General features: G+C 38.9%; 1 pseudogene; it reads right to left on the bottom strand.

The window, feature by feature from the left end:
* Positions 1 to 7,073: 7,073 nt before the first annotated feature.
* Positions 7,074 to 19,924, bottom strand: LOC111539218 (annotated as a pseudogene).
* Positions 19,925 to 22,226: the final 2,302 nt, after the last annotated feature.

Below are 22,226 nucleotides of genomic sequence, written 5' to 3' on the forward strand. Positions count from 1 at the left end.
GAAACATACTCCCCCTACAAAGACACACATAGAATGATAATAAAGAAATAGAAGAAGATATTCCATGCTAATGGAAACCAAAAAAGAGCAAGAATAGCTATACTTATTGTGATAGATTAACACTGAGTGTCAACTTGATTGGACTGAAGGATGCAAAGTATTGATCCTGGGTGTGGCTGTGAGGGTGTTGTCAAAGGAGGTTAACATTTGAGTCAGTGGGCTGGGAAAGGTAGACCCACTCTTAATCTGGTGGATACCATCTAATCAGCTACCAGAATGCCCTAAATATAAAGCAGGCAGAAAAATGTGAAAAGACTAGACTGACCTAGCCTCCCAGCTTACATCTTTCTCCTGTGCTGGGTGTTTTCTGCCCTTGAACATCAGACTTTAAGTTTTTCAGCTTTGGAAGTTTGACTGGCTTCCTTGCTACTCAGCTTGCAGATGGCCTATTGTGGAACCTTGTGATTGTATAAATTTAATACTCCTTTATAAACTCCCCTTCATGTACATATCTATCCTATTAGTTCTGTCCCTCTAGAGAACCCTGACTAATACAGATTTTGGTACTAGGAGTGGTTCTAAAGGAACAGAATATTAAGGATGGAGTTCTTTTTTGGTTTTGAGGTTTCTGGAGTTGGCTGCTTAATATTATTAGACCCCAAAATGTTAAGGACTCTACTTCTAATAGTATGGAAAACACTGATAGTCCTTGGCATGAACTGTTTGGAGAGTTATGCAAAATAAATGCATTTGATACTCTTGATTCATTCCTCATGAGAGGCAAGGAGTTTAGTGACTCTATACATAATAACTTTGACCATATGTGGAGAGCCACGGCACATAATGAAGTTGGTTAGTTGCTCCTAAATTTAGTGGACAAAGTGATGAAAGTAAATGATAAATTCAGGGGTTCTCTCTCCTGGATTCAGAAGCAGATACTGAGCCTCAAATCTGCTAACACTGCCCTGAGTAAGAGAATTATCTCCTGTAAAGAAAGAGCTGAAATCGTGGAAAAACAGACATAGCGCTTATCATGCAAGTGGCTGACCTGCAATGAAAGGTGCATGCACAGCCCCACGAGGTGTCTATTGTTAAAGTGAGGTCATTGATTGGAAAAGAATGGGAGCCTGCAACTTGGAATGGGAACATGTGGGTGAACCCTGATGAAGCTGGAGGCACCGAGTTTGTAAACACTGATGAAACATTTTTGCCAGAAGAAACAGCTTCCCCATCCCCAGTAATAGCAACATCCCCTCCCCAACCCACGCTGCCATCAGCCTTTCCACATTTGTCTAAGGAGATAAACCCTGTGCTGCCTGAGGCAACAGTGATGGCCTCCCCTGAGGCAGTTGCCAGGCAAGATAATGTTGATTCTCTCTCCTCAGGAGCCACCCCCAACACCCCTGTTTGCTTCTAGACCTATAACTAGACTAAAGTCCTGGTGGACCCCTACACATGAAGTTGAGAGTGTGACCCATGAGCAGGTGTGCTACACTCAAAAAGAACTGCTTGAGTTTTCCAATTTATATAAACAAAAATCTGGAGAACAGCCATGGGAATGGATATTAAGGGTGTGGGATAATGGTGGAAAGAACACAGAGTTGGATCAGGCTGAATATATTGATTTGTGCCTACTAAGTCAAGACTCTGCATTTAATGTTGCAGCTTGGGGAGTTAGAAAAACGTCCTAATAGTTTATTTGCTTGGTTAGCTGAAATATAGATTAAAAGATGGCCCACTGTCAGTGAGCTGGAAATGCCTGATCTCCCTTGATTTAATGTAGGGGAAGGGCTCCAAAGACTTAGGGAGATTTGGGTGGTGGAGGGGATTAGTCACTTTAGACCTACTCAACCCAGTTGGGAGGGTTCAGAAGATATACTCTTGACCAATGTCTTGCAAAATAGCTTTGTGAGGGCAGCACCTGCATCTTTGTAGAGCCCATAATTGCTCTTCTCTGTCTATCAGATCTAACATTGGGAACTTCAGTCGCTCAACTACAAAATTTAAATACAATGAGAATAATTGGATCCTGAAGTGGCAGAGGCCAAGTGGCAGGACTCAACCGTCAAAGGCAAGGTGGGTGTAGCTACCATGGACAGAAGAGACAAAGTGGCAAGCAGAATAGTCTGACTCATGTAGGGCTGTGACATTGACTAATCACGATGTTCCTAGATATGAAATCGATAGGGAGCCTACTGCATTCCTACTTAATTTATATAAGCAGAAAACTTCTGGTCAAATTCTAAAGACTAATTTGAAGTATAAAAACAGAGAATCATGGCCCATTGATCAATTCCCAGACTTGAGCCAGTTTACAGACCCAGAATTCCTTGAACAAAGAGGAGGCTCGGTCCTCTTGAGGAAGGACTCCATTACACTACTGACAATTTATGCAGTGAATCTTTCTTTCATCCTTCTCCAAGGAGACCTCCAGCCTTTTACCGGGTTAAGTGTGCATTGGGGTAAGGGAAATGATCAGATATTTTGGGGACTACTGGACACTGGCTCTGAGCTGATATTGATTCCAAGGGACCCAAAATGTCACTGTGGTCCTCCTGTTAAAGTAGTGGTTTACAAAGGTCATGTAATTAATGGAGTTTTAGCTCAGGTCCGACTTACAGTGGGTCCAATGGGTCTGTGAGCTCATCCTGTGGTCATTTCCCCAGTGCCAGAATGCATAATTGGCATAGACAGACTTAGCAGGTGGCAGAACCCCCACTTTGGCTCCCTGACTGATAGGGTGAGGGCTATTATGGTGGGAAAGGCCAAATGGAAGCCATTAGAGCTGCCTCTACCTAGAAAAATGGTAAATCAAAAACAATATTACATCCCTGGAGGGATTGCAGATATTAGTGCCGCCATAAAAGACTTGAAAGACCCAGGGGTGGTGATTCCCACCACATCCCCATTCAACTCTCCTATTTGGCCTGTGCAGAAGACAGATGGATCTTGGAGAATGACACTGGATTATTGTAAGCTTGACCAAGTGGTGACTCCAATGGCAGCTGCTGTACCAGATGTGGTTTTATTGCTTGAGCAAATTAACACATCTCCTGGTACCTGGCATGCAGCCATTGATTTGGCAAATGCCTTTTTCTCCATTCTTGTCCATAAGGCCGACCAGAAGCAATTTGTCTTCAACTGGCAAGGCCATCTATATACTTTTACTGTCCTACCTCAGGGGTATATCAACTCTCCAGCTTTGTGTCAGAATCTTGTTTCAAGAGACCTTGATTGATTTTTACTTCAACAAGATACCACACTGGTCCATTACATTGAAGATATTATGCTGATTGGATCCAGTGAGCAAGAAGTAGCAAACACACTGAACTTATTGGTGAGGCATTTTCATCCCAGAGGACAGGAACTAAATCTGATTAAAATTCGTGGACCTTGTACCTCAGTAAAATTTCTATGGGTCCAGTGGTGTGGGGCCTGCTGAAATATTCCTTCTAAGATGAAGAATAAGTTGCTACATTTGACTCCTCCTACAACCAAGAAAGAGGCACAATTACTAATATGTCTATTTGGATTTTGGAGACAATACATTTCTCATCTGGGTGTGTTATTCTGACCCATTTATTGAGTGACTCGAAAGGCTGACAGTTTTTTGTGGGGTCCATAACAAGAGAAGGCTCTGCAACAGGTCTAGGCTGCTGTACAAGCTGCTCTGTCACTTGGGCCATATGACCCAGCAGATCTAATGGTACTTGAGATGTCAGTGGCAGATAGGGATGCTGATTGGAGCCTTTGGCAGGCCCCCATAGGTGAATCACAGCAGAGAACTCTAGGATTTTGGAGCAAGGCCCTGCCATCTTCTGCAGATAACGACTCTCCTTTTGAGAGACAACTCTTGGCCTGTTACTGCATTTTGGTGGAAAATGAACCTTTGACTATAGGTCAAGTCACCATGTAACCCAAACTGCCTATTATGAACTGGGTGCTCTCTGACCTATCTGGCCACAAATTGGGTTGTGCACAGCAGCATTCCACAATCAGATGGGAGTGGCATATTCATGATCAGTCTCAAGCAGGTCCTGAAGGCACAGGTAAGTTACATGAGGAAGTGGCTCAAATGCCCATGGTCTCCACTCCTGCCACCCTGCCTACTCTCCCATAGGCTGCACCGATGACTTCATGGGGAGTTCCCTATGATCAGTTGACAGAGGAAGAGAAGACCAGGGCCTGGTTCACAGATGGTTCTGCATGATATGCAGGCACCACCCGAAAGTGGACAGCTGCAGCACTATAGCCCCTTTCTAGGACATCCCTGAAGGATAGTGGTGAAGGGAAATCTTCCCAGTGGGCAGAACTTTGAGCAGTGCACCTGACTGTGCACTTTGCATGGAATGAGAAATGGCCAGATGTGTGATTATATACTGATTAATGGGCTGTAGCCAATGGTTTGGCTGGATAATCAGTGACATGGAAGAAGCATGATTAGAAAATTGATGACAAAGAAATTTGGGGAAGAGGTATGTGGAGGGACCTCTCTGAGTAGTCAGAAATTGTGAAGATATTTGTATTCCATGTGAGTGCTCGCCAACAGGTGACCTCAGCAGAGAAGGATTTTAATAACCAAGTGGATAGGATGACTCGTTCTGTGGACACCACTCAGCCTCTTTCCCCAGCCACCCCGTCATCATCAATGGTCCCATGAACAAAGTGGCCATAGTGGCAGGGATGGAGGTTATGCATGGGCTCAGCAACATGGACTTCCACTCACCAAGGCTAATCTGGGTACAGCCACTGCTGTTGGATCTCTTCTATCATGGGAAGGGTAGAGAGTAGTTCATTGCTACGTATTTTAATTGTATTAAAACTCATAGTGCATTTGCATATTTTAATGAAATACTAGCTTTCTTTAAAAATAGAGTTAAACTTATTTCCATTATATTTTTGAGCCATTTTTTGGCCAGAACAAATGTATTACTAATTTTCTAATAAGGCTCAATGTGAAATCCAGTAAGGATACAGACATTATATAATAATAAGATGCGCCCACATTTCTGCAAAATAGAAGGTAAAAAAGGATAGGAAGTCTTTAGAATATCCACTATTTTCTGAGTCAAAGATTACATGTTTTGTTAATTAAATCTTTCTTGCTAAAAGTTAATTAGCACCTATGCCCTTTATCAGTGTTTTTCAAAATTACGGTAGCACCAGAACATTTTTTGCAAATAAAACTGTGCATGAAATGCTAGTATAGGAAACAAATAAGAAGTGGAATTGCTCTGATTGAATCAGGAGTTCCACTGACTTTGCCTGTTTCTTGTTTTGTCACTGTTCCCACCATTGGGTGAAGTGTAGGGGACTTATAGAACTATTTGGAAACAATTGCCCCTAATTATTGCCAAATATCATGGAAGCAGCAAGAAACAGAAGGCTCTTGGAATTAAAATAATGTTATCCACGATGCTAACCCTTTCTCTGACTACTCAGATTCACATCCTTCACATCCTTCCTAACATTAATTCACATTTTAAAAAATGTACAAACCCCAGTCAAGAGAATTCCATTTAATAGAACATAGTATGATTATCAAGAGAAGACTGCACTGTGAACCAAATATAATATAGTAAACAATGTTCTTGTTGGAGGATATGACAAAAAATTTAATAGTGTGAGAGAACAGTGATTATTTTGCAGCTGCATTATTATACATTGTTTTGTAAGATTTCCCTGTTGTATCTTATCAATTATGTGTTGCATATTAATTTTCTTACAATTTAATTATGATTTTGCTCATCCAGTTGCTTTTAGCAATCAGTACAAAATAATTCAATGCATTATAAGTAAACATATCAGTGTACAGTTAGTGGTATAGGAAATTCCAAATAAACCATTTGTTGAAATTATCAAAATTCTTTTTACCATAATAAAGATTTGAGTTTAAAAAATATTTTTCCTAATTTCTGGTTTGATTTTTTTTTTTTTTTTTTTTTTGTGACAGAGTCTGGGTCTGTCACCCAGGCTGGAGTGTGGTGGTGCAACCTCAGCCCCCTGCAACCTCTGCCTCCCCAGCTCAAATGATCCTCCTGCCTAAGCCTCTTGAATAGCTGGGACCACAGGCACACATTAAAACATCTGACTATTTTTTTTTTGGTAGAGATGGGGTCTTGCCATGTTTCTCAGGCTGGTCTCAAACTCCTAGATTCAAACGATCCACCTGCCTTGGCCTCCCAAAGTGCTGGCATTATAAGCATGAGGCACCATGCCAGGCCTGTTTTGAAATTTCATACATATTTATAAAACATGTGTTCAGGATGAGAGAATATATGAAGAAGTTATACAGCGTTGTATATCTGTATAGAATAAAAATGGTTTAAATCAGTGTCGTCAGACCATGGCTTTATAGACACCATCTTCTAGTTAAATCACTCATCTGTTTTTACCCAGTGCTCATATTGTGGGAAAAGTGTAGGGGCACAGAACAGTGAACACTTTCGGGAGTGTTGGAATCATTCTCTATTAGAATTATATTATTATACAAAATGTTGGTGAATCAGTCTGGATTTGGTCATGGAAACAAATCCACCATTAATCATTATGGAAAGAAGGTGTTTCATGTGGGAATTTAAGAATATAGGACAAACAGGATGTGGGAGAGCTGGGGTTTCAAGGTCTGATAAGGGAACATTTGATAAGTGATGAAGCACTTCAGCCTGAAGAGACTTCTTAGAAACCTATCAGGCCCATATTTCCTTCTCCCAAAAGGCAAAAACAATACCTAAGTTATCCTCATCAGGATATTTGGCTACAGAAATGAATAACCCAAGTTTTAATCTATTCAGCTAGTCTCACCACTGCTACCTGAAGAGCTACCTGAGAGTCTTGGAGACACAACTGAACACTAATGATAATCTCTTAGATTATAGTTGGGGATATTACCAAGGATGTGATTTACCCAAAAGGATTAACTCTAGCAAAGCAGCTAGATCAGGAAGGTTACTGGGGTCTGAGTTTTGGACTATGCCCTGCTTGGAATGAAAGCTAGGAAATAGATATTCATTTTCTTTCCTTGTAGTATATTGGCTTCCATGACCCTAAACCATATAAATTTGAGACAAAAATTACTGCTCTTTTTGAAGTAGATGGTCCAAATCTTTGAAGGAACTCCTGATGAAGACTTCAGTGGCCCCTCTCTCACTGTCCCTGTGCAGGTCCAGCAGCTCCTGGAGGGTTTCCATGGGGAGCTGCACCTTCTGGTCCATCTGCTGTTCATAGTGGGCAATAGTCTTTTGCACCGCAGCTGAGTTCTCTATCTGGGCAAGGCCAGGACTACATACTCCAGCAGGGCAGATCATTACTGCTGATGCCCTTGACATAGGTGAGCACCAGGCTCTTTAGACCTGCATATGGAGAACAGATGCTAATGTTTCTTATAGTAAAGAAAGTCTCTATTCCGTGTAATTCTGAGCATGTCAAATACCATCTCTTTTCCTCATAGCATCAATGTCCTCAGTATCACCTGGAAGCTTGCTAGAAATACAGACTCTCAGACCCTGTCCAAGATCTATTGAATTAGACTTTTCTCTTTGGTAAGACCCTCAGAAGATATGCATGCATACCAACATTTGTTGTACTTGAGTTACTTGAGTTCTTGTACTACATTACATAGACTTGTGTTAATTGAATGTTTGCATCCATTTTAACCCCAAGCATCGTTAGGACAGGAACCATATCTATTTCATTTATGTCTGTATCTTCAGTCTATTCATAGTAAGCATTTGATCAATGTGTATGAAACAAATGACACTATTCCAGTAAAAAGGAGTCATCCATTTAGTTTATTTTATCACAGTTTTGTCCAAAAGTGCTTTCTGTAATGCTGGAAATATTCTATATGTGCTGTTCAGTGTGCTAGCCACTAAGTACATGTAGATATGAGTCCTTGAATTACAGCCGTGTGAACTGACTTTTAAATTTTCCCTATTTAAATTATTTACATTTATGTTTACATAGATACACTTGTCTAGGGGCTACTGTATTGCATGTGCAAGTCCAGTTCACTAGGGCAATTTTAAGCAATAGAACTTTTTTTCCCTTGGCCTTTTCCTAGACTGGAAATTTGACTAACAATATATATTAGAAACATTGGTGCCATCTAGAATTTAACATAAATATAGTAGTAGATTGGGATTTTTCAAAGCTGAAACTAGGTGGAAGCTATTCTATGCTGCCCTAGTCTTAAACAATGAGCAGAAGTACTAGGAAGGGGACTTACAAGGCCTGTTGACCTTGATGCCTCCTGAAAGAGTTTTAGTTTTGGAATTATTCAAGATGTAGGAACAGAAGTCTGCTACTTGTTGCACAAATTCGAGGTCCAGCTCTTCATCACGTGGTTTTGTGAGCTGGGCAAACTTCTTGCGGTGAACAGGCCGATCAAAGATAAAGCATCTCTTCTTTGGGAAGAACTTCTGGATACAGAGTTGGGGCAGATTAAAAGTTTTATATGGGGGGGCGCCCATCACGGCTGAATAGGAACATCTCCAGCCTCCAGCTCCCAGCATGAGTGACACAGAAGATGGGTGATTTCTGCATTTTCAACTGAGGTACCAGGTTCATCTCACTGGGGCATGTCAAACAGTCAATGCTAGTTCACTGGTGCAGCCCGACTAGTGAGAGCTGAAGCAGGATGAGACATTGCCTCACTTGGGAAGCACAAGGGGGAAGGGAATTCCTTTTCCTAGCCGAGGAAAATTGAGACATACAACACCTGGAAAATTGGGTAACTCCCACCCTAATAGTGTACTTTACCAAGGGTCTTAGCAAACAGCACACCAGGAGATTATATCCCACAACTGGCCTGGAGGGTCCCACGCCCACAGAGCCTCCCTCACCGCTAGCACAGCAGTCTGAGATCTAACTGCAAGGCGGTAGCAAGGCTGGGGGATGGGCGCCCGCCATTGCTGAGGATTAAGTAGGTAAAAAAAAGCCACCGGGAAGTTCGAATTGGGTAGAGCCCACCGCAGCTCAAGGAGGCCTGCCTGTCTCTGTAGACTCCACTTCTGGGGACAGAGTGTAGCTAAACAAAAAGGAGCAGAAACCTCTGCAGATGTAAAAGTCCCTGTCTGACAGCTTTGAAGACAGCAGTGGTTCTCCCAGCATGGAGGTTGAGATCTGAGAACTGACAGACTGCCTGCTCAAGTGGGTCCCTGATCCCTGAGTAGCCTAACTGGGAGACATCCCCCACTAGATGTAGACCAACACCTCACTCCTCACACGATGGGTACACCCCTGAGACAAAGCTTTCAGAGCAAGAATCAGACAGCAACACTTGCTGTTCAGCAATATTCTATCTTCTGCAGCCTCCGCTGCTGATACCCAGGCAAACAGGGTCTGGAGTGGACCTCAAGCAAACTCCAACAGACCTGCAGCTGAGTGTCCTGACTTAGAAGGAAAATTAACAAACAGAAAGGACACCCACACCAAAACCCCATCAGTACGTCACCATTATCAAAAACCAAAGGCAGATAAAACCACAAAGATGGGGAAAAAGCAGTGCAGAAAACCTGGAAATTCAAAAAATCAGAGTGCATCTCCCCCTCCAAAGGAACGCAGCTCGTCGCCAGCAATGGAACAAAGCTGGATGGAGAATGATTTTGATGAGTTGAGTGAAGAAGGCTTCAGTCAATCAAATTTCTCAGAGCTAAAGGAAGAACTACGCAACGAGCGCAAAGAAACAAAAACTTTGAAAAAAGGATGGATGAATGGATAACTAGAATAATCAATGCAGAGAAGACCTTAAAAGAACTGATAGAGATGAAAACCATGACACGAGAACTACGTGACAAATGCACAAGCTTCAGTAACCGACTCGATCAACTGGAAGAAAGATTATCAGTGATTGAAGAGCAAATGAATGAAATGAAGTGAGAAGAGAAGTGTAGAGAAAAAGGAGTGGAAAGAAATGAAAAAAGCCTCCAAGAAATATGAGATTATGTGAAAAGACCAAATCTACATTTGATTGGTGTGCCTGAAAGTGACGGAGAAAATGGAACCAAGTTGGAAAACACTCTGCAGGATATCATCCAGGAGAACTTCCCCAACCTAGTAAGGCAGGCCAACATTCAAATTCAAGAAATATAGAGAATGCCACAAAGATACTCCTTGAGAAGAGCAACTCCAAGACACATAATTGTCAGGTTCACCAAAGTTGAAATGAAGGAAAAAATGTTAAGGGCAGCCAGAGAGAAAGGTCAGGTTACTGACAAAGTGAAGCCCATCAGACTAACAGCAGGTCTCTTGGCAGAAACTCTACAAGCCAGAAGAGAGTGGGGGCCAATATTCAACACTCTCGAAGAAAAGAATTTTCAACCCAGAATTTCATATTCAGCCCAACTAAGCTTCATAAGTGAATCCTTCATAAAAAGGATTTTAAGGAGAAATAAAATCCTTTAAAGACAAGCAAATGCTTAGAGATTTTGTAATCATTAGGCCTGACTTACAAGAGCTCCTGAAAGAAGCACTAAACATGGAAAGGAACAACTAGTACCAGCCATTGCAAAAACATGCCAAAATGTAAAGACTGTTGACGCTAGGAAGAAACTGAATCAACTAACGAGCAAAATAACCAGCTAATATCATCATGACAGGATCAAGTTCACACATAACAATATTAACCTTAAATGTAAATGGACTAAATGGTCCAATTAAAAGACACAGACTGGCAAATTGGATAAAGAGTCAAGACCCATCAGTTTGCTGTATTCAGGAGACCCATATCACATGCAGAGACACACATAGGCTCAAAATAAAGGGATGGAGGAAGATCTACCAAGCAAATGGAAAACAAACAAACAAACAAAAAAAGCAGGGGTTGCAATCCTAGTCTCTGATAAAACAGACTTTAAACCATCAAAGATCAAAAGAGACAAGGCCATTATATAATGGTAAAGGGATCAATTCATCAGGAAGAGCTAACTATCCTAAATATGTATGCACCCAATACAGGAGCAACCAGATTCATAAAGGAAGTCCTGAGAGACTTACAAAGAGACTTAGACTCTCATACAATAATAATGGGAGACTTTAGCAACCCACTGTCAACATTAGACAGATCAACGAGACAGAAAGTTAACAAAGATCTCCAGGAATTGAACTCAACTCTGCACCAAGCGGAGCTAATAGACATCTACAGAACTCTCCACCTCAAATCGACAGAATATACATTCTTCTCAGCACCACATCACACTTCTTCCAAAATTGACCACATAGTTGGAAGTAAAGCACTCCTCAGCAAATGTAGAAGAACAGAAATTATAACAAACTGTCTCTCAGACCACAGTGCAATCAAACTAGAACTCAGGATTAACAAACTCAATCAAAACTGCTCAACTACATGGAAACTGAACAACCTGCTCCTGAATGACTACTGGGTACATAACAAAATGAAGGCAGAAATAAAGATGTTCTTTGAAACCAATGAGAACAAAGATACAACATACCAGAATCTCTGGGACACATTTAAAGCAGTGTGTAGAGGGAAATCTATAGCACTAAATGCCCAAAAGAGAAAGCAGGGAAGATCTAAAATTGACACCCTAACATCACAATTAAAAGACCTAGAGAAGCAAGAGCAAACACATTCAAAAGCTAGCAGAAGGCAAGAAATAACTAAGATCAGAGCAGAACTGAAGGAGATAGAGACACAAAAAACCCTCCAAAAAATCAATGAATCCAGGAGCTGGTTTTTTGAAAAGATCAACAAAATGGATAGATGGCTAGCAAGACTAATAAAGAAGAAAAGAGAGAAGAATCAAATAGATGCAATAAAAAATGATAAAGGGGATATCACTACTGACCCCACAGAAATACAAACTACCATCAGAGAATACTACAAACACCTCTATGCAAATAAACTAGAAAACCTAGAAGAAATGGATAATTTCCTGGACACTTACACTCTCCCAAGAGTAAACTAGGAATAAATTGAATCCCTGAATAGACGAATAGCAGGCTCTGAAATTGAGGCAATAATTAATAGCTTACCAACCAAAAAAAAGTTCAGGACCAGACAGATAGACAGCCGAATTCTACCAGAGGTACAAGGAGGAGCTGGTACCATTCCTTGTGAAACTATTCCAATCAATAGAAAAAGAGGGAATCCTCCCTAACTCATTTTATGAGGCCAACATCATCCTGATACCAAAGCCTGGCAGAGAGAGACACAACAAAAAAAGAGAATTTTAGATCAATATCCCTGATGAACATCATTGCAAAAATTCTCAATAAAATACTGTCAAACCGAATCCAGCAGCAGATCAAAAAGCTTATCCACCATGATCAAGTGGGCTTCATCTTGTTCAACATATGCAAATCAATAAACGTAATCCAGCACATAAACAGAACCAAAGACAAAAACCACATGATTATCTCAATAGATGCAGAAAATGCCTTTGACAAAATTCAACAGCACTTCATGGTAAAAACTCTCAATAAATTCGGTATTGATGGAATGTATCTCAAAATGATAAGAGCTGTTTATGACAAACCCACAGCCAATATCATACTGCATGGGCAAAAACTGGAAGCATTCCCTTTGAAAACTGGCACAAGACAGGGATGCCCTCTCTCACCACTCCTATTCAACATAGTGTTGGATGTTCTGGCTAGGGCAATTAGGCAAGAGAAAGAAATCATGGGTATTCAGTTAGGAAAAGAAGAAGTGAAATTGTCCCTGTTTGCAGATGACATGATTGTATATTTAGAAAACCCCATCATCTCAGCCCAAAATCTCCTTAAGCTGATAAGCAACATCAGCAAAGTCTCAGGATACAAAATCATTGTGCAAAAATCACAAGCATTCTTATACACCAGTAACAGAGAAAGAGAGAGCCAAATCATGAATGAAGTCCCATTCACAATAGTTTCAAAGAGAATAAAATACCTAGGAATCCAAGGTACAAGGGATGTAAAGGACCTCTTCAAGGAGAACTACAAACCACTGCTCAGTGAAATAAAAGAGGACTCAAACAAATGGAAGAACATTCCATGTTCATGGATAGGAATAATCAAAATTGTGAAAATGGCCATACTGCCCAAGGTAATTTATAGATTCAATGCCATCCCCATTAAGCTACCAATGACTTTCTTCACAGACTTAGAAAAAACTGCTTTAAAGTTCATATGGAACCAAAAAAGACCCCACATTGCCAAGACAATCCTAAGCCAAAAGAACAAAGCCGGAGGCATCACACTACCTGACTTCAAACTATACTACAAGGCTACAGTAACCAAAACAGCATGGTACTGGTACCAAAACAGAGATATACACCAATGGAACAGAACAGAGCCCTCAGAAATAATACCACACATCTGCAGCCAACTGATCTTTGACAAACCTGACAAAAACCAGAAATGGGGAAAGGATTCCCTATGTAATAAATGGTGCTGGGAACATTGGCTAGCCATATATAGAAAGCTGAAACTGGATCCATTCCTTATACCTTATACAAAAATTAATTCAAGATGGATTAGAGACTTAAGTGTTAGACCTAAAGCCATAAAAACCCTAGAAGAAAACCTAGGTAAAACCATTCAGGACATAGGCATGGGCAAGGACTTCATGTCTAAAACACCAAAAGCAACGGTAACAAAAGCCAAAATTGACAAATGGGATTTAATTAAACTAAAGAGCTTCTGCACAGTGAAAGAAACTACCATCAGAGAGAAAAGGCAACCTACAGAATGGGAGAAAATTTTTGCAATCTACTCATCTGACAAAGGGCTAATATCCAGAACCTACAAAGAACTCAAACAAATTTACAAGAAAAAAACAACCCCATCAAAAAGTGGGAAAAGGATATGAACTGACACTTCTTAAAAGAAGACATCCATACAGCCAACAGACACAAGAAAAAAAGCTCATCATCACTCACCATCAGGGAAATGCAAATCAAAACCACAATGAGATACCATCTCACAGTTAGAATGGCAGTCCTCCTGAGCAGCACCTTTGTGTACAATAGCATGCCAGTTAGAATGGCAATCATTAAAAAATCAAGAAACAGCAGGTGCTGGAGAGGATGTGGAGAAATAGGAACACTTTTACACTGTTGGTGGAACTGTACACTAGTTCAACCATTGTGGAAAACAGTGTGGTGATTTCTCAAGGATCTAGAACTAGAAATACCATTAGACCCAGCCATCCCATTACTGGGTATATACCTAAAGGATTATAAATCATGCTGCTCTAAAGACACATGAACACGTATGTTTATTGCAGCACTATTCAGAATAGCAAAGACTTGGAATCAACCCAAATGTCCATCAGTGACAGACTGGATTAAGAAAGTGTGGCACATATACACCATGGAATACTATGCAGCCATAAAAAAGGATGAGTTCATGTCCTTTGTAGGGACATGGATGCAGCTGGAAACCATGATTCTCAGCAAACTATCGCAAGAACAGAAAACCAAACACTGCACGTTCTTACTCATAGGTGAGAATTGAACAATGAGATCACTTGGACACAGGAAGGGGAACATCACACACCGGGGCCTCTTGTGGGTAGGGGGCAGGGGGGAGGGATAGCATTAGGAGATATACCTAATGTAAATGACGAGTTAATGGGTGCAGCACACCAACATGGCACATGTATACATATGTAACAAACCTGCTCGTCGTGCACATGTACCCTAGAACTTAAAGTATAAAAAAAAAAACACACACACACACACACACACAAAACAGCCTAAAAGTTGGAAGCTATTGTTCTCTATTTGAGGAAGCATTTTATTCATGTGTAAATACTGACTTAGGCAGAGAAGGTTGGACTTGAGCTTGGTAAAAAAAAAAAAAAAAAAAAAAAAGAAAAGAAAAGAAAAGTTTTATCTATTTAACTGGTACCTAGAAAAACATAAAAAAATCATAAAATTGTCTAATATAAGTGTTTCTGTAAAGGGCCAAATAGTAAATATTTTAGGCTCTTCAGGCTGGGTGGTCTCTTTTCCAAATACTCAACTCTGTTACTGGAGCATGACAACAGTTTTTGAAAATCTGTAAATGAGTGGGCATAGCGTTATTCCAAGAAAACCTTATTTACAAAGACAGCTGGCAGGAAGGATTGGCCATGATTTGTCTTGGGCTGTCGTTTGCCAGTGCTTGGACTAGCACACGTTCATATTTTAGTCTATGTTCTTTAAATAAATATCCATTTTGCTCCACATTCTATGGCTAAATAGAAGATCACAAACCCTAGGCAGGGAGATAAAATTAACCTAATCATAGCATACACATAGGTGAAAGAACAAGAAACTTGTTTTAGAACAAGGACAAATGTAATTTAAAATAAAATCTATTAATTCAGATATTCAACAGCATTAATTTATAGGAATAGCCAGTTGAAGACATAGAAAACTGCAAATTTGGGAAAACTAGCAATAGTAAACTGAAAAATGATAATTTCTTTTGTTTTCTCATCCTCATTTATCAGTTGAAGCTCTCTGTTACCTTGCTTCAGCTTCAGGGAGTATGTCAGGTACTATCTGCTGTGATGGGTTGTCCTTCTGCTAGTAAGTCCAGGGAGAAATCTCTCAGTGTCCACACAAAGTCTGGGAAGAAGCTCACAAAGTCAGCTGAATCCTCATTCTCATTCTCATCAGGTGAGGATTTTGATCAGATTTGATGTGTCAGCGCTGTCACATAGCTGAGTAGCTAACTAAGGAAATGTGACAAAATGAACAGGGACCTCATCCCATATTCAACACATTCCCAAACCTTCCATTTTCCTTTGCTCCTAACCTAAGTGTCATTTCTAAAGTGGATACATGGGATCTCTCCTCTGTACTTGCATTATTTTATGTTTTCTCCTCTTGAGCTTGATTCATCAGGATTCACAGTCAGGCAGCTGGTTTATGAATACAGGTGTCCCCTCTGACCTTGGTGCTGTTGTGGGTCACAAAGGATACTGCAGTTGGTCCATGGCCTGCTGGTTGATGGTTCTCATGCTATTGTACACGAAGGTGCTGCTCAGGAGGACGGCCAGGGCGCAGATCCAGGAGTCATTCTGGTTGTCTCGCTGGAAGTCAAGACATACTGGAGTCAGGAGCAAGTTTCATTGTCACAGCACTTTCCAGAGTAACAGTAGTAAAACTATGTTCATATGTTAGAGGGTTTTTGGTCTTTTTTGTTTGTTTGTTCTTTAGCACTAATGACATATCAAAGGAAGCCAAATACAAAAAGTATTCTCAGTAGGATGTCGCTTTTGGGTAGTTTTTCGACGAGTGTTTTTGGGTTACAATGATCCTTATTAAGTCTTCTAATGATCATCAAAAGATAATTGTAAAATTAAAATTCAAGGTTGGTGGGCATTTTAAGGCCTGAGTACAATGTAAATTTAAAATTTTCTCATATTTTTTCAATAACAAAATTCACATATAAGATTGATACTATTAGTTGCTATTTTATTGAATAATTAATCTACACCTGAAATGTACTGTTTATCTCATTAAATATTCAAAATAATACTATGTGGCCAACATAGATCTTTTTCATAAATTTTAAAGATTAGAATGCTGAGTATAAAATAAGACAATTTTCTCAGGGTACTGAATTAGTGACAGAATTTAAATTTAAACAGAAAGTCATGGGACTTTAGCACCCAGATTCTTAACTAAAGTTCTCTGCAGGATAAGACTCATGGCACTGGGATTATTTGTGCTCCCTTTATGCATCTGTGTTAAACCCCACATATTATGGTCTGTAGTTAATAGTTAATAAACAATGAAACAGTGCATAAAATATTCAGAGAAGAGGGGCTCACTCCACAATTGGATCCTTGAGTCTCACCTTCTCTACATCTCCCAGACCCTCAGTGTCCAGCAGAACTAGGATGTGGCCTAGCTTCTTGGGATGGGGCACACACCACATCCAGATTCCTTTAGTGTGAGACTGCACTGTGGAGCCCAGAGAGAAGCCTGCAAGGGAGAGAGAAGACCAGAGATGGAGATCTAGTAACAGGCAATTCTGGTAGTTGAAGGAAAAGGTAGCATATTTAAGGTTAGGAGAGAATCAAAACGACAATCACTATTCATCTGACTTAGTTACAATCAAAGAAATAGGAAATTTGAATATCTAATGCATGGAAAAATTCAGGAGGCTTTCATGATAAAAACAATAAACAAAGTAGAAATAGAAAAACAGTACCTCAACATAATAAAGGCCACATATTAAAAACCCACAGCTCACTTCACATTTAATGATGAAGCTTCATAGCTTTTCCTATAACATCAGGAACAAGAGAAGGATGCCTACTTTTGCCATTTGTGTTCCATAGAACACTGCAAGTCCTGTCCAGAGTAATTAGACAAAAAAAGCATAAAGGAAGCATCCTAATTGGCAATGAAAAAGTAAAATTATCTGTCTGCTGACAGTAGTATCTAATTTGTAGAAAACATTAAATATTCCACAAAAACCTATTAGAACTCTTAAAAGGATTCATCAAAGTTGCAGCATGCAAAGTCAATATGGATAAATCAGTTGCCAGTGTACAAAAATAGAATTAGAACAGGAATTCTAATTTTCTTCCTAAACAAAAAGAAAAGGAAATTTTGAAAACAATCACATTTAACAGCATCAGAAGAATAAACTACCTAGGAATAAGCTTAACCAAGTAGGCAAAAGAGTTGTAGAGTGAAAACTTCAAACACCCTTTAAAGACATTATAGATGACATAAATTATTAGAAAGGCATCCTGCATTTATGGATTAGAAGACTTAATATTCTTAAGATGTCACTACTACCCACAATGATATACAGGTTTGATGTAATACCTACCAACAATCCAATTACTTTGTATAAATAGAGAAATCCACCATAACTTTCATATGAAATTTCTGGAGATCCCCTAATGATGAAAATAATCTTAAAAAGGAAGAGCAAAGTTGGAATCTCACAATTTCTGACTTCTGAGACGTATTACAAAACCATGTATGGTACTGGTGTAAAGACTGACATATAAACCAATGGAATAGAAAAACAGCCCATGAATAAACTCTGACATATATGGTCAAATGATTTCCAGTACAGGTGTTAAGATCATTTAATGAAGAAAGGATAGTCTCTTTAACAAATGATGTTGAGGAAATGAGATATCTCCTTAAAAAAGTTGGGCTGTTACCTTATAACTTAAAAATACGAACTCAAAATGAATCAAAGAGCTGAACATTAGAGTTAAAACTATAAACGTTGTAGAAGAAAACAAAGGGCAAAAGTTTTATAATATTGGATTTGGCAATGATTTTTTTGAATAAGAAACCAAAAGTATAGTCAATAAAAGAAAAAATAGATGAGTTGGACTTCATCAAAATTTAAAACTTTTGTGTGTTAACAGACTGTATCAACAGAGTTAAAAAAGGCAACACATAGAATGTAAGAAAAGATTTGCTAAACGTGTATGATAAGGGATTGATATCTAGAAAATATAAAAAAATTTACAAAGCAACACAAATAAACAACCGGATTAATAAATGAACAAAGGACTTGAATAGACATTTTCCCAAAGAAGATATATAAGTGGTCAATAAGCACATGAAAAGATGCTCAATATCACTAGTCATTACGGAAATCAAAATCCAAACCACAACCAGATACTACTTAACATCCATTCCTATGGACACTATAAAAAAAAAAAAAAAAAAAAAAAAAAAAAAACACTGAAAATAAAAAATGTTGGTGAGGAAGTAGAGAAATTAGAGCTCTTGTGCATTTCTGTTAGGAATGTAAAATGGTACAGTCACTGTGGAAAATGGTATAGTGATTTCTTTAAAAAAACAGTTAACGTGGAATGACTTCATAAGCCAGCAATTCCCCTTCTGGATATATTCCCAAAAGACGTGAAAGCAGGGACTTGAACAGATATTCGGACACTCATGTTCCTATTAGCATTATTTATAGTAGACAAAAGGTAGAAGCAATCCAAGTGGCCATTGACGGATGAAGAGATAAATAAATTATCAAAGACATACAATTACTAAGCCTTAAAAAGGAAGAGTTTTGACACATGCTAACACACTGATGAACCTTGAAGACATATAAATTGAAATAAGACAGTCATAAAAGGACAAATATTGAATGATTCCACTTATATGAGTTTTCTGTAGTAGTCAAATTCATAGAGATAGAATGTAGAATGATGGCAGGCAATGGGTTGATGTGGAGCTTTTGTTTATTTAGTACAGAGTTTCTGTTAGGCAAGATGAAAGAGTTCTGGATATGGATGGAGGTGACAGTTGTATAACAGTGTAAATTTAATTAATGTCACAGAACTGCACACTTAAAAATGGTTATGAGGTTAAATTTTATGTTTTTTTTTACAACAATAAAAAAGAATATCCAATACAGACTGAAACATTTTTTCAACCTTAAAGATCATTGTAAACTTGCTGTTATGGCATAAAAATTATAACAAACATTGTATAGTTTATTATAGTTATTATTATGTACATTAATTATTTTTATTACAGTCTTACTCCTTTTAGGAAAGGCATAATTTGTGCTTTTGAAAGGGAAACTAATGTATCACGGGAATAATTAATGAATTTAATCTTATCCCCTGGAACAGCGTGAAGATAAGAAGACCGACTGTGAATGGAAAGTTAGCTTTCAGTATTCATCCTCATCTCTAACTTTCTCTCCTCACATCCTCGTAATGGATGCTGACTGTGTAGATGGACAGAAGGGACTTGGCAGAGCTTTGATCATGCCACTCACCCTTTTTCTTCCCAGCCAGCTTGTTCAGCAGGTAGGATTTGCCCGTGCAGTAGAGGTCCACAATCGCCACCACCACCACAGGCTGCTTAATGGCAGACAGGATCTTCAGAGTTTGCGGATTCGCCATCAGTCACCTATTAGTGTTCTCAATGAGGCACATTGGGCCTGTCATATGGATCTCTGATGCCATGTCTGGGGTGTTCCCTTGTCTGCAAGAGAAGAGGGAAAATAAATGAAAATTTCTAGAGTTTTGCAATTATAAGGGATAATCATAAGATTCCCCAGTATGGCCAAAAGTTTTGTGTGTGACAGCGAGAGAGGAGGCAAAATCTGTATCATTTGAGAAAGTTATGAAGTATTATCAAAGGAGCTCATTATAAAAAATGTTAGCATGACAGTGACTTATCAATGTTGCGGGATCCAGGAGGACGAGAGAGGGACCTCGGATTAAAACAAGATAATTTTTATTGAGTGCACTCAGGCCCCAGCAGACTTACATGCAAAGACAGCACTTGACTTTCATACACACTTCACAAAAGCAGATGGGCTAGCTTGAAGCAAGCTTACAGTGGTGTGAAAGCAGAGATATAGAGGCAGGACAAACTCAGGATTGCATATGACCCTTTCCAAGCAACCCAGATGTCTGTTATCTAAGTTTTGCTCTAAAGAACCTTATACTGGTTTATCTTATAACCTTCACTATGGTGCCCAGGCAGCTGTAGTTCAGGCCTACTCAGGCTTCTCATGACCTTCACTCTACTTCTTAGATAAAACAGAATACTTGAAGTCACTAGTTACAGAGAACAGGAATCTAAAAACTTATTCCATTAAACAAAGGAAAATTAGTTTTTCTTCTCCCTATGTTGAGGGAGTGCTGGGAGAGTCTCCAGAGCACATTAGATAACATTATCAAGACTTTTCCTGGGTCTGGTCTGTACCTGTTGCTGCCTCTGGGACAAGTCAGCCTAATACAGGAAAACTTATTTCTTTTTCTTTTTAATTGTATTTTTCTTTAATTTCCTGCCTCATCAACACTCAACTATACTCACAACCCAAATATTTCATTTAATTTATTGTGGAAAACTTTCTTTTTGGATTCTTATTAAATATTTTCACTAGACAATTAATGAAAGATGGAATAGGATTTAGAGGATGTATTTTGCATCCTGGCTGTATGTAAGGAATTCAATATTGATTTACTTATTAATTCTAACAGTGAATAAGTATCTAACACAGTGAATCAGTATTCATAGTTTAATGTTTACCCTTAGAATAATTTCCAGAGATTTTTAAATGTGTTCCTTCCTCCGTCTTCAAATGGTTATGCTCTACAATGAAAGCTATAAAACACTGAGGAAAGAAATTGAAGAGTACACAAAAATGGAAAGGTTATTCCATGTGCATGAGTTTGAAGAATGAACATTTAAAAAATGTCCATACTACCCAAAGAAATCTACAGATTCAGTGAATTCCCTATCAAAATATCAATGACATTCTTCACAGAAATAGAGAAAATTATTTAGGTTCCATATAAATCCTACAGTTTATATGGAACCACTGAAGACCCAGAATAGCCTAAGCTGTCCTGAGCAAAAAGAACAAAACTGGAAGATTCATAACCTGACTTCAAATTATGCTACAAAGCTATGTAACCCAAACAGCATGTTACTGCCATAAAAACGTACATGTAGATAATGGAACAGATTAGGGAACCCAGAAACAAATCCATATACCTACAGAGCACTCTTTTCTGACAAAGGTGCTGAGAACATACATGAGGGAAAGAAAAATCTCTTCAATAAGTGGTGCTGGGAAAACTGCATATTCATATGCAGAAGAATGAAAATAGATCCCTATATATCACCATATACAAAAATCACATCAAAATGGATTAAAGTTTTAAATCTAAGACCTCAAACTATGAAACTACTACAAGAAAGCATTAGGAAAACTCTTGACATTGGAATGGAAAAAGATTTCCTGAGTGACCAAAGCAAAAATGGACAAGTCAAATCACATTAACTTAAAAAAGGAAAAAAATTAACAAAGTGAAGAGACAACCCATAGAATAAGAGAAAATATTTGCAAACTATCCATCTGACAAGGGATTAATAACCAGAATATATAAGGAGCTCAAATCACAAGTTTCCTTAAAAAACTAAAAACAGAGCTACCATATGATCCAGGAATTCTACTGCTGAGCATATACCACCCCAAAAGGAAATATGCATATCAAAGGGATATCTGCACTTCCACATTTGTTGCAGCACTCTTCACAATAGTCAAGATTTGGAAACAACCTAAGTGTTAATTGACAGATGAATGGATAAGGAAAATGCTTACATATACACAATGGAATAGTATTCAGCCATCAAAAAGAATGAGATTCTGTCATTTGCAACAACTTGGGTTGAATTCATGGTCATTATGTTAAGTGAAATAAGCCTGCCTGCATTCCTTCCTTCCTTCCTTCCTTCCTTCCTTCCTTCCTTCCTTCCTTCCTTCCT

The sequence above is a fragment of the Piliocolobus tephrosceles genome, chromosome 1 (genome assembly GCF_002776525.5).
Source record: "Piliocolobus tephrosceles isolate RC106 chromosome 1, ASM277652v3, whole genome shotgun sequence".
NCBI lineage: Eukaryota > Metazoa > Chordata > Mammalia > Primates > Cercopithecidae > Piliocolobus > Piliocolobus tephrosceles.